We start from the raw sequence: 12,930 nt of genomic DNA, 5'->3' as shown, positions 1-12,930 counted from the left end.
TTCTTAAAGTTTGGGGTTGCGATGCTTATGTGAAAAAGTTTCAACCTGATAAGCTCGAACCCAAATCGGAGAAATGCGTCTTCATAGGATACCCAAAGGAAACTGTTGGGTACACCTTCTATCACATATCCGAAGGCAAGTTATCTATTGCTAAGAATGGATCCTTTCTAGAAAGGAGTTTCTCTCGAAAGAAGTGAGTGGGAGGAAATTAGAACTTGATGAGGTAGTTGTACCTTCTCCCGAATTTGAAAATGGTTCATCACAGAAATCAGTTCCAGTGATGCCTACACCAATTAGTGAGGAAGTTAATGATGATGATCATGAAACTTCAGATCAAGTTACTACTGAACCTCGTAGGTCAACCAGAGTATGTTACGCACCAGAGTGGTACGGTAATCCTATTCTGGAAGCCATCTTACTAGACCATGACGAACCTACAAACTATGAGGAAGCGATGATGAGCCCAGATTCCGCGAAATGGCTTGAGGCCATGAAATCTGAGATGGGATCCATGTATGAGAACAAAGTATGGACTTTGATTGACTTGCCCGATGATCGGTGAGCCATTGAGAATAAATGGATCTTCAAGAGGAAGATGGACGCTGATAGTAGTGTTACTATCTACAAAGGTCGACTTGTCGAAAAGGGTTTTTACAAGTTCAAGATGTTGACTACGATGAGATTTTCTCACTCGTATCGATGCTTAAAGTCTGTCCGAATCATGTTAGCAATTGCCACATTTTATGAAATTTGGCAAATGGATGTCAAAACTGCATTCCTTAATGGATATCTTAAAGAAGAATTGTATATGATGCAACTAGAAGGTTTTGTCAATCCTAAAGGTGCTAACAAAATGTGCAAGCTCCAGCGATCCATCTATGGACTGGTGCAAGCATCTCAGAGTTGGAATTTACGCTTTGATAAGTTGATCAAAGCATATAGTTTTATACAGACTTGCGATGAAGCCTCCATTTACAAGAAGGTGAGTGGGAGCACTACAGCCTTTATGATAAGTATATGTGAATGACATATTGTTGATCGGAAATAATGTAGAATTTTCTGGAAAGCATAAAGGAGTATTTGAAAGGAGTTTTTCAAAGAAAGACCTCGGTGAAGCTGCTTACATATTGAGCATCAAGATCTATAGAGATAAATCAAGATGCTTGACAATTTTTCTAATGAGTACATACGCTGACAAGTTTTTGAAGTAGTTCAAAATGGAACAACCAAAGAAGGAGTTCTTGCCTGTGTTGCAAGGTATGAAGTTGAGTAAAGACTCAAAACCCGACCACGACAGAAAATAGAAAGAGAATGAAAATTCATTCCCTATGCCTCAGTCATAGGTTCTATAAAGTATGCTATGCTGTGTACCAGACCTATTATGTACCTCACCATGAGTTTGGCAAGAGGGTACAATAGTGATCCAGGAGTGGATCACTGGATAGCGGTCAAAATTATCCTTAGTGGAATAAGGAAATGTTTCTCGGTTATGGAGGTGACAAAGAGTTTGTCATAAAGAGTTATGTCGATGCAAGCTTTGACACCGATCTGGATGACTATAAGTCTCGATCTAGATACATATTGAAAGTTGGAGCAATTAGCTAGAGTAGCTCCCTGCAGAGCATTGTAGACATAGAAATTTGCAAAATACATACGGATCTGAATGTGGCAGACCCATTGACTAAACTTCTCTCACAAGCAAAACATGATCACACCTTAGTACTCTTTGGGTGTTAATCACATGGTGATGTGAACTAGATTATTGACTCTAGTAAACCCTTTGGGTATTGGTCACATAGCGATGTGAACTATAGAGTGTTAAATCACATGACGATGTAAACTATTGGTGTTAAATCACATGTCGATGTGAACTAGATTATTGACTCTAGTGCAAGTGGTAGACCAAAGGAAATATGCCCTAGAGGCAATAATAAAGTAGTTATTTATATTTCCTTATATCATGATAAATGTTTATTATTCATGCTAGAATTGTATTAACCGGAAACTTAGTACATGTGTAAATACATACACAAACAGAGTGTCCCTAGTATGCCTCTACTTGACTAGCTCGTTAATCAAAGATGGTTAAGTTTCCTAACCATAGACATGTGTTGTCATTTGATGAACGAGATCACATTATTAGAGAATGATGTGATGGACATGACCCATCCGTTAGCTTAGCATAAATGATCGTTTAGTTTTATTGCTATTGCTTTCATCATGACTTACATGTTCCTCTTACTATGATATTATGCAACTCCCGAATACCGGAGGAACACCTTGTGTGCTATCAAACGTCACAACATAACTGGGTGATTATAAAGATGCTCTATAGGTGTCTCCGATGGTGTTTGTTGAGTTGGCATAGATTGAGATTAGGATTTGTCACTCTGATTGCCAAAGAGGTATCTCTGGGCCCTCTCGGTAATGCACATCACTATAAGCCTTGCAAGCAATGTGACTAATGAGTTAGTTGTGGGATGATGCCTTATGGAATGAGTAAAGAGACTTGCTGGTAACGAGATTGAACTAGGTATGATGATACCGATGATCGAATCTCAGGCAAGTAACATACCGATGACAAAGGGAACAACGTATGTTGTTATGTGGTTTGACCGATAAAGATCTTCGTAGAATATGTAGGAATCAATATGAGCATCCAGGTTCCTCTATTGGTTATTGACCGGAGATGTGTCTCGGTCATGTCTACATAGGTCTCGAACCCGTAGGGTCCGCATGCTTAACGTTCGATGACGATTTGTATTATGAGTTATGTGATTTGATGTAACGAAGTTTGTTTGGAGTCCCGGATGAGATCACGGACATGACGAGGACTCTCGAAATGGTCGAGAGGTAAAGATTCATATATTGGAAGGCTATATTCGAACACCGAAAGTGTTCCGGGTGATACCGGGTCATCGGAAGGGGTTCCGGGCAAACCCCGGCAAAGATATGGGCTTAATGGGCCAAGTAAGGGAACACACCAGCCCACAAGGGGATGGTGCGCCCCCTATAGGGCCAGCCATGTGGGGAGAAAGGAAAAGGGGGTGAGGAAAAGGAAAGTATGAAGTAGGACTACTACTTCCTTCCCCCCCTCCTTCCTTTCCCCCTTGTCCAAATATGGACTAGGGGCCCAAGTAGGATTCCTCCTACTTGGGCGCGCCCTAGGCTGCCTCCCTCCCTCTCCCTCCTTTATATACGTGGGGAGGGCACCCCTAGAACACACATCAATTGTTCCTAGCTGTGTGCGGCGCCCCCTCCATAGTTAACACCTCGGTCATATCGTCGTAGTGCTTAGGCGAAGCCCTGCGCCGGTAACATCATCATCACCGTCACCACGCCGTCGTGCTGATGAAACTCTCCCTCGGCCTCAATTGGATCAAGAGTTCGAGGGACGTCATCGAGGTGAACGTGTGCAGATCGCGGAGGTGCCGTGCGTTCGGTACTTGGATCGGTTGGATCGCGAAGACGTTCGACTACATCAACCGCGTTACTAAATGCTTCCGCTTTCGGTCTACGAGGGTACGTGGACACACTCTCCCCGCTCGTTGATATGCTTCTCCTAGATAGATCTTGCGTGATCATAGGAAATTTTTGAAATACTACGTTCCCCAACAGTGGCATCCAAGCCAGGTCTATGCGTAGATGTTATATGCACGAGTAGAACACAAAGAGTTGTGGGCGATAATAGTCATACTGCTTACTAGCAACGTCTTACTTTGATTCTACGGTATTGTTGGATGAAGCGGCCCGGACCGACATTACATGACCACGTTCATGAGACTGGTTCTACCGACGTGCTTTGCACACAGGTGGCTGGCGGCTGTCTGTTTCTCCAACTTTAGTTGAATCGAGTTTGACTATGCCCGGTCCTTGTTGAAGGTTAAAACAACACACTTGACGAAAAATCATTGTGGTCTTGATGCGTAGGTAAGAACGGTTCTTGCTAGAAGCCTGTAGCAGCCACGTAAAACTTGCAACAACAAAGTAGAGGACGTCTAACTTGTTTTTGCAGGGCATGTTGTGATGTGATATGGTCAAGACGTGATGAGATATAAATTGTTGTATGAGATGATCATGCTTTGTTAAAGTTATCGACAACTGGCAGGAGCCTTATGGTTGTCTCTTTATTGCATAAGATGCACGCGCTATATAATTTCTTTACTTTATCGCTATGCGATAGCAATAGTTGCAAAATCAATAGTTGGCGAGACGACCATGTGACGACATGTTGATAAAGATCAAGATGATGGAGATCATGGTGTCATGCCGGTGACGATGGAGATCATGATAGTACTTTGGAGATGGAGATCAAAGGCACAAGATGATGATGGCCATATCATGTCACATATTTTGATTGCATGTGATGTTTATCTTTTATGCATCTTATTTTGCTTAGTACGGCGGTAGCATTATAAGTATTTTTGCGGGACTCCAAACCTTTCGGAGAAGTCATATTTGGAGAATTGGCTCAGGAGATAATATTTGTATTTGGGACGATCACTGGATTCCATCTAGTCAGACACGTATGGTTATCACTAGACGTGGAAATACTTTGTTGAGAATAATTAATGAGTTGGTGGTGTCGGTGAAGGAAATATGCCCTAGAGGCAATAATAAAGTTGTTATTTATATTTCCTTATATCATGATAAATGTTTATTATTCATGCTAGAATTGTATTAACCGGAAACTTAGTACATGTGTGAATACATAGACAAACAGAGTGTCCCTAGTATGCCTCTACTTGACTAGCTCGTTAATCAAAGATGGTTAAGTTTCCTAACCATAGACATGTGTTGTCATTTGATGAACGGGATCACATCATTAGAGAATGATGTGATGGACATGACCCATCCATTAGCTTAGCATAAATGATCGTTTAGTTTTATTGCTATTGCTTTCATCATGACTTATACATGTTCCTCTTACTATGAGATTATGCAACTCCCGAATACCGGAGGAACACCTTGTGTGCTATCAACCGTCACAACGTAACTGGGTGATTATAAAGATGCTCTACAGGTGTCTCCGATGGTGTTTGTTGAGTTGGCATAGATCGAGATTAGGATTTGTCACTCTGATTGTCAAAGAGGTATCTCTGGGCCCTCTCGGTAATGCACATCACTATAAGCCTTGCAAGCAATGTGACTAATGAGTTAGTTGCGGTATGATGCATTATGGAATGAGTAAAGAGACTTGCCGGTAACGAGATTGAACTAGGTATGATGATACCGACGATCGAATCTCGGGCAAGTAACATACCGATGACAAAGGGAACAACGTATGTTGTTATGCGGTTTGACCGATAAAGATTTTCGTACAATATGTTGGAACCAATATGAGCATCCAGGTTCCGCTATTGGTTATTGATCGGAGATGTGTCTCGGTCATGTCTACATAGTTCTCAAACCCGTAGGGTCCGCACGCTTAACGTTCGATGATGATTTGTATTATGAGCTATGTGATTTGATGTACCGAAGTTTGTTCGGAGTCCCGGATGAGATCACGGACATGAAGAGGAGTCTTGAAATGGTCGAGAGGTAAAGATTCATATATTGGAAGGCTATATTCGAACACCAAAAGTGTTCCGGGTGATACCGGGTCATCGGAAGGGGTTCCGGGCAAACCCCGGCAAAGATATGGGCTTAATGGGCCAAGTAAGGGAACACACCAGCCCACAAGGGGATGGTGCGCCCCCTATAGGGCCAGACACATGGGGAGAAAGGAAAAGGAGAGGAGGAAAAGGAAAGTATGAAGTAGGACTGCTGCTTCCTTCCTCCCTCCTTCCTTTCCCCCTTGTCCAAATATGGTAGGGGGGGGGGGCAACTGGACTAGGGGCCCAAGTAGGATTCCTACTACTTAGGCGCGCCCTAGGCTACCTCCCTCCCTCTCCCTCCTTTATATACGTGGGGAGGGCACCCCTAGAACACACATCAATTGTTCCTAGCTGTGTGCGGCGCCCCCTCCATAGTTAACACCTCGGTCATATCGTCGTAGTGCTTAGGCGAAGCCCTGCGCCGGTAACATCATCATCACCGTCACCACGCCGTCGTGCTGATGAAACTCTACCTCGGCCTCAATTGGATCAAGAGTTCGAGGGACGTCATCGAGGTGAACGTGTGCAGATCGCGGAGGTGTCGTGCGTTCGGTACTTGGATCGGTTGGATCGCGAAGACGTTCGACTACATCAACCGCGTTACTAAATGCTTCCGCTTTCGGTCTACGAGGGTACGTGGACACACTCTCCCCGCTCGTTGATATGCTTCTCCTAGATAGATCTTGCGTGATCATAGGAAATTTTTGAAATACTACGTTCCCCAACAGTGGCATCCAAGCCAGGTCTATGCGTAGATGTTATATGCACGAGTAGAACACAAAGAGTTGTGGGCGATAATAGTCATACTGCTTACCAGCAACGTCTTACTTTGATTCTGCGGTATTGTTGGATGAAGCGGCCCGGACCGACATTACATGACCACGTTCATGAGACTGGTTCTACCGACGTGCTTTGCACACAGGTGGCTGGCGGGTGTATGTTTCTCCAACTTTAGTTGAATCGAGTTTGACTATGCCCGGTCCTTGTTGAAGGTTAAAACAACACACTTGACGAAAAATCGTTGTGGTCTTGATGCGTAGGTAAGAACGGTTCTTGCTAGAAGCCTGTAGCAGCCACGTAAAACTTGCAACAACAAAGAGGACGTCTAACTTGTTTTTGCAGGGCATGTTGTGATGTGATATGGTCAAGATGTGATGAGATATAAATTGTTGTATGAGATGATCATGCTTTGTTAAAGTTATCGACAACTGGCAGGAGCCTTATGGTTGTCTCTTTATTGCATAAGATGCAAGCGCTATATAATTTCTTTACTTTATCGCTATGCGATAGCAATAGTTGCAAAATCAATAGTTGGCGAGACAACCATGTGACGACATGTTGATAAAGATCAAGATGATGGAGATCATGGTGTCATGCCGGTGACGATGGAGATCATGATAGTACTTTGGAGATGGAGATCAAAGGCACAAGATGAAGATGGCCATATCATGTCACATATTTTGATTGCATGTGATGTTTATCTTTTATGCATCTTATTTTGCTTAGTACGGCGGTAGCATTATAAGATGATCTCTCACTAAATTTCAAGGTATAAGTGTTCTCCCTGAGTATGCACCATTGCTACAGTTCGTCGTGCCGAGACACCACATGATGATCGGGTGTGATAAGCTCTACGTTCACATACAATAGGTGCAAGCCAGTTTTGCACACGCAAAATACTCGGGTTAAACTTGATAAGCCTAGCATATGCAGATATGGCCTCAGAACACTGAGACCGAAGGGTTGAGCGTGAATCATATAGTAGATATGATTAACATAGTTATGTTCACCATTGAAAGCTACTCCATCTCACGTGATGATCGGACATGGTTTAGTTGAGTTGGATCACGTGATCACTTAGATGACTAGAGAGATGCCTATCTAAGTGGGAGTTCTTAAGTAATATGATTAATTAAACTTTAATTTATCATGAACTTAGTCCTGATAGTATTTGCATATCTATGTTGTAGATCAATAGCTTGCGATTTAGCTCCCCGTTTATTTTGATATGTTCCTAGAGAAAAATAAGTTGAAAGATGATAGTAGCAATGATGCAGACTGGGTCCGTGATCTAAGGATTATCCTCATTGCTTCATAGAAGAATTATGTCCTTGATGCACTGCTAGGTGATGGACCTATTGCAGGAGCAGATGCAGACGTTATGAATGTTTGGCAAGCTCACTATGATGACTACTTGATAGTTTAGTGCGCCATGCTTTACGTCTTAGAACCAGGACTTCAAAAACATTTTGAATGCCACGGAGCATATAAGATGTTCCAAGAGTTGAAATTAGTATTTCAGGCTCATGCCCGAGTCGAGAGGTATGAGACCTATGACAAGTACTTTGCCTGCAAGATGGAGGAGAATAGCTCAACCAGTGAGCATGTGCTCAGAATGTTTGAGTACTACAATCACTTGAATCAAGTGGGAGTTAATCTTCCAGATAAGATAGTGATTGATAGAGTTCTCTAGTCACTATCATCAAGTTACTGGAACTTCGTGATGAACTATAATATGCAAGGGATGAAAAAAATGATTCCCGAGCTCTTCACAATGATAAAATCAGTGAAGGTAGAAATCAAGAAAGAGCATCAAGTGTTGATGGTTAACAAGACCACTAGTTTCAAGAAAAGGGGCAAAGGAAAATAAAGGGAACTTCAAGAAAGAATGGCAAGCAAGTTGCCACTCCCGTGACGAAACCCAAAGCTAGATCTAAACCTGAAACTAAGTGCTTCTACTGCAAAGGGAATGGTCACTGGAAGCGGAATAACTCCAAATACTTGGTGGATAAGAAGGATGGCAAAGTGAACAAAGGCATATTTGATATACATGTTATTGATGCGTATTTTACTAGTGTTTATAGCAACCCATCGGTATTTGATACTGGTTCAGTTGCTAAGAGTAGTAACTCGAAACAAGAGTTGCATAACAGAGACTAGTTAAGGGCGAGGTGACGATGTGTGTTGGAGATGATTCCAATGATGATAAGATCACCATCGCACACTCCCTTTACCTTCGGGATTAGTGTTGAACCTAAAATAAATTTTATTTGGTGTTTGCGTTGGGCATGAATATGATTGGATCATGTTTATTGCAATACGATTATTCATTTAAGTCAAAAAATAATTGTTGTTCTATTTACATGAATAAAACCTTCTATGGTCATACACTCAAAATAAATGGTTTATTGAATCTCGATCATAGTGATACACATATTCATAATATTGATGCAAAAAGATGCAAAGTTGATAATGATAGTGCAACATATTTGTGGCACTGCCGTTTAGGTCATATTGGTGTAAAGCGCATGAAGAAACTCCATGCTGATGGGTTTTTGAAATCACTTGATTATGAATCACTTGATGCTTGCGAACCATGCCTCATGGGAAAGATGACTAAAACTCCGTTCTCCGGAACAATGGAGCGAGCCACTAACTTATCGGAAATAATACATATCGATGCATGCGGTCCGATGAGTGTTAAGGCTCGCGGCAGGTATCATTATTTTCTGACCTTCACAGATGATTTGAGAAGATATGGCTATATCTACTTGATGAAACACAAGTATGAAACATTTGAAAAGTTCAAAGAATTTCAGAGTGAAGTAGAGAATCATTGTAACAAGAAAATAAAATTTCTATGATCTGACCGCAGAGGCGAATATTTGAGTTATGAGTTTGGCCTTCAATTAAAACAATGTGGAATAGTTTCACAAACTCATGCCACCTGGAACACCACAACACAATGGTGTGTCCGAACGTCATAACCGTACTTTATTAGATATGGTGCGATCTATGATGTCTCTTACCGAATTACTACTATCGTTTTGGGGTTATGCATTAGAGACACCTGCATTCACGTTAAATAGGGCACCATCTAAATCCGTTGAGATGACACCATATGAATTGTCGTTTGGCAAGAAACCTAAGCTGTCGTTTCTTAAAGTTTGGGGTTGCGATGCTTATGTGAAAAAGTTTCAACCTGATAAGCTCGAACCCAAATCGGAGAAATGCGTCTTCATAGGATACCCAAAGGAAACTGTTGGGTACACCTTCTATCACATATCCGAAGGCAAGTTATCTATTGCTAAGAATGGATCCTTTCTAGAAAGGAGTTTCTCTCGAAAGAAGTGAGTGGGAGGAAATTAGAACTTGATGAGGTAGTTGTACCTTCTCCCGAATTTGAAAATGGTTCATCACAGAAATCAGTTCCAGTGATGCCTAAACCAATTAGTGAGAAAGTTAATGATGATGATCATGAAACTTCAGATCAAGTTACTACTGAACCTCGTAGGTCAACCAGAGTATGTTACGCACCAGAGTGGTACGGTAATCCTATTCTGGAAGCCATCTTACTAGACCATGACGAACCTACAAACTATGAGGAAGCGATGATGAGCCCAGATTCCGCGAAATGGCTTGAGGCCATGAAATCTGAGATGGGATCCATGTATGAGAACAAAGTATGGACTTTGATTGACTTGCCCGATGATCGGTGAGCCATTGAGAATAAATGGATCTTCAAGAGGAAGATGGACGCTGATAGTAGTGTTACTATCTACAAAGGTCGACTTGTCGAAAAGGGTTTTTACAAGTTCAAGATGTTGACTACGATGAGATTTTCTCACTCGTATCGATGCTTAAAGTCTGTCCGAATCATGTTAGCAATTGCCACATTTTATGAAATTTGGCAAATGGATGTCAAAACTGCATTCCTTAATGGATATCTTAAAGAAGAATTGTATATGATGCAACTAGAAGGTTTTGTCAATCCTAAAGGTGCTAACAAAATGTGCAAGCTCCAGCGATCCATCTATGGACTGGTGCAAGCATCTCAGAGTTGGAATTTACGCTTTGATAAGTTGATCAAAGCATATAGTTCTATACAGACTTGCGATGAAGCCTCTATTTACAAGAAAGTGAGTGGGAGCACTACAGCCTTTATGATAAGTATATGTGAATGACATATTGTTGATCGGAAATAATGTAGAATTTTCTGGAAAGCATAAAGGAGTATTTGAAAGGAGTTTTTCAAAGAAAGACCTCGGTGAAGCTGCTTACATATTGAGCATCAAGATCTATAGAGATAAATCAAGATGCTTGACAATTTTTCTAATGAGTACATACGCTGACAAGTTTTTGAAGTAGTTCAAAATGGAACAGTCAAAGAAGGAGTTCTTGCCTGTGTTGCAAGGTATGAAGTTGAGTAAAGACTCAAAACCCGACCACGGCAGAAAATAGAAAGAGAATGAAAATTCATTCCCTATGCCTCAGTCATAGGTTCTATAAAGTATGCTATGCTGTGTACCAGACCTATTATGTACCTCACCATGAGTTTGGCAAGAGGGTACAATAGTGATCCAGGAGTGGATCACTGGATAGCGGTCAAAATTATCCTTAGTGGAATAAGGAAATGTTTCTCGATTATGGAGGTGACAAAGAGTTTGTCGTAAAGAGTTATGTTGATGCAAGCTTTGACACCGACCTGGATGACTATAAGTCTCGATCTAGATACATATTGAAAGTTGGAGCAATTAGCTAGAGTAGCTCCCTGCAGAGCATTGTAGACATAGAAATTTGCAAAATACATACGGATCTGAATGTGGCAGACCCATTGACTAAACTTCTCTCACAAGCAAAACATGATCACACCTTAGTACTCTTTGGGTGTTAATCACATGGCGATGTGAACTAGATTATTGACTCTAGTAAACCCTTTGGGTATTGGTCACATAGCGATGTGAACTATAGAGTGTTAAATCACATGACGATGTAAACTATTGGTGTTAAATCACATGTCGATGTGAACTAGATTATTGACTCTAGTGCAAGTGGTAGACCAAAGGAAATATGCCCTAGAGGCAATAATAAAGTAGTTATTTATATTTCCTTATATCATGATAAATGTTTATTATTCATGCTAGAATTGTATTAACCGGAAACTTAGTACATGTGTAAATACATAGACAAACAGAGTGTCCCTAGTATGCCTCTACTTGACTAGCTCGTTAATCAAAGATGGTTAAGTTTCCTAACCATAGACATGTGTTGTCATTTGATGAATGGGATCACATTATTAGAGAATGATGTGATGGACATGACCCATCCGTTAGCTTAGCATAAATGATCGTTTAGTTTTATTGCTATTGCTTTCATCATGACTTATACATGTTCCTCTTACTATGATATTATGCAACTCCCGAATACCGGAGGAACACCTTGTGTGCTATCAAACATCACAACATAACTGGGTGATTATAAAGATGCTCTATAGGTGTCTCCGATGGTGTTTGTTGAGTTTTCATAGATTGAGATTAGGATTTGTCACTCTGATTGCCAGAGAGGTATCTCTGGGCCCTCTCGGTAATGCACATCACTATAAGCCTTGCAAGCAATGTGACTAATGAGTTAGTTGTGGGATGATGCCTTATGGAATGAGTAAGAGACTTGCTGGTAACGAGATTGAACTAGGTATGATGATACCGATGATCGAATCTCAGGCAAGTAACATACCGATGACAAAGGGAACAACGTATGTTGTTATGAGGTTTGACCGATAAAGATCTTCGTAGAATATGTAGGAATCAATATGAGCATCCAGGTTCCTCTATTGGTTATTGACCGGAGATGTGTCTCGCTCATGTCTACATAGGTCTCGAACCCGTAGGGTCCGCATGCTTAACGTTCGATGACGATTTGTATTATGAGTTATGTGATTTGATGTAACGAAGTTTGTTTGGAGTCCCGGATGAGATCACAGACATGACAAGGAGTCTCGAAATGGTCGAGAGGTAAAGATTCATATATTGGAAGGCTATATTCAAACACCGAAAGTGTTCCGGGTGATATCGGGTCATCGGAAGGGGTTCCGGGCAAACCCGACAAAGATATGGGCTTAATGGGCCAAGTAAGGGAACACACCAGCCCACAAGGGGATGGTGCGCCCCCTATAGGGCCAGCCATGTGGGGAGAAAGGAAAAGGGGGTGAGGAAAAGGAAAGTATGAAGTAGGACTACTACTTCCTTCCCCCCCTCCTTCCTTTCCCCCTTGTCCAAATATGGACTAGGGGCCCAAGTAGGATTCCTCCTACTTGGGCGCGCCCTAGGCTGCCTCCCTCCCTCTCCCTCCTTTATATACGTGGGGAGGGCACCCCTAGAACACACATCAATTGTTCCTAGCTGTGTGCGGCGCCCCCTCCATAGTTAACACCTTGGTCATATCGTCGTAGTGCTTAGGCGAAGCCCTGCGCCGGTAACATCATCATCACCGTCACCACGCCGTCGTGCTGATGAAACTCTCCCTCGGCCTCAATTGGATCAAGAGTTCGAGGGAC

This window comes from Triticum dicoccoides, chromosome 7A (assembly GCF_002162155.2).
Source record: "Triticum dicoccoides isolate Atlit2015 ecotype Zavitan chromosome 7A, WEW_v2.0, whole genome shotgun sequence".
NCBI lineage: Eukaryota > Viridiplantae > Streptophyta > Magnoliopsida > Poales > Poaceae > Triticum > Triticum dicoccoides.
Note: the sequence above shows the minus strand (reverse complement) of the source record.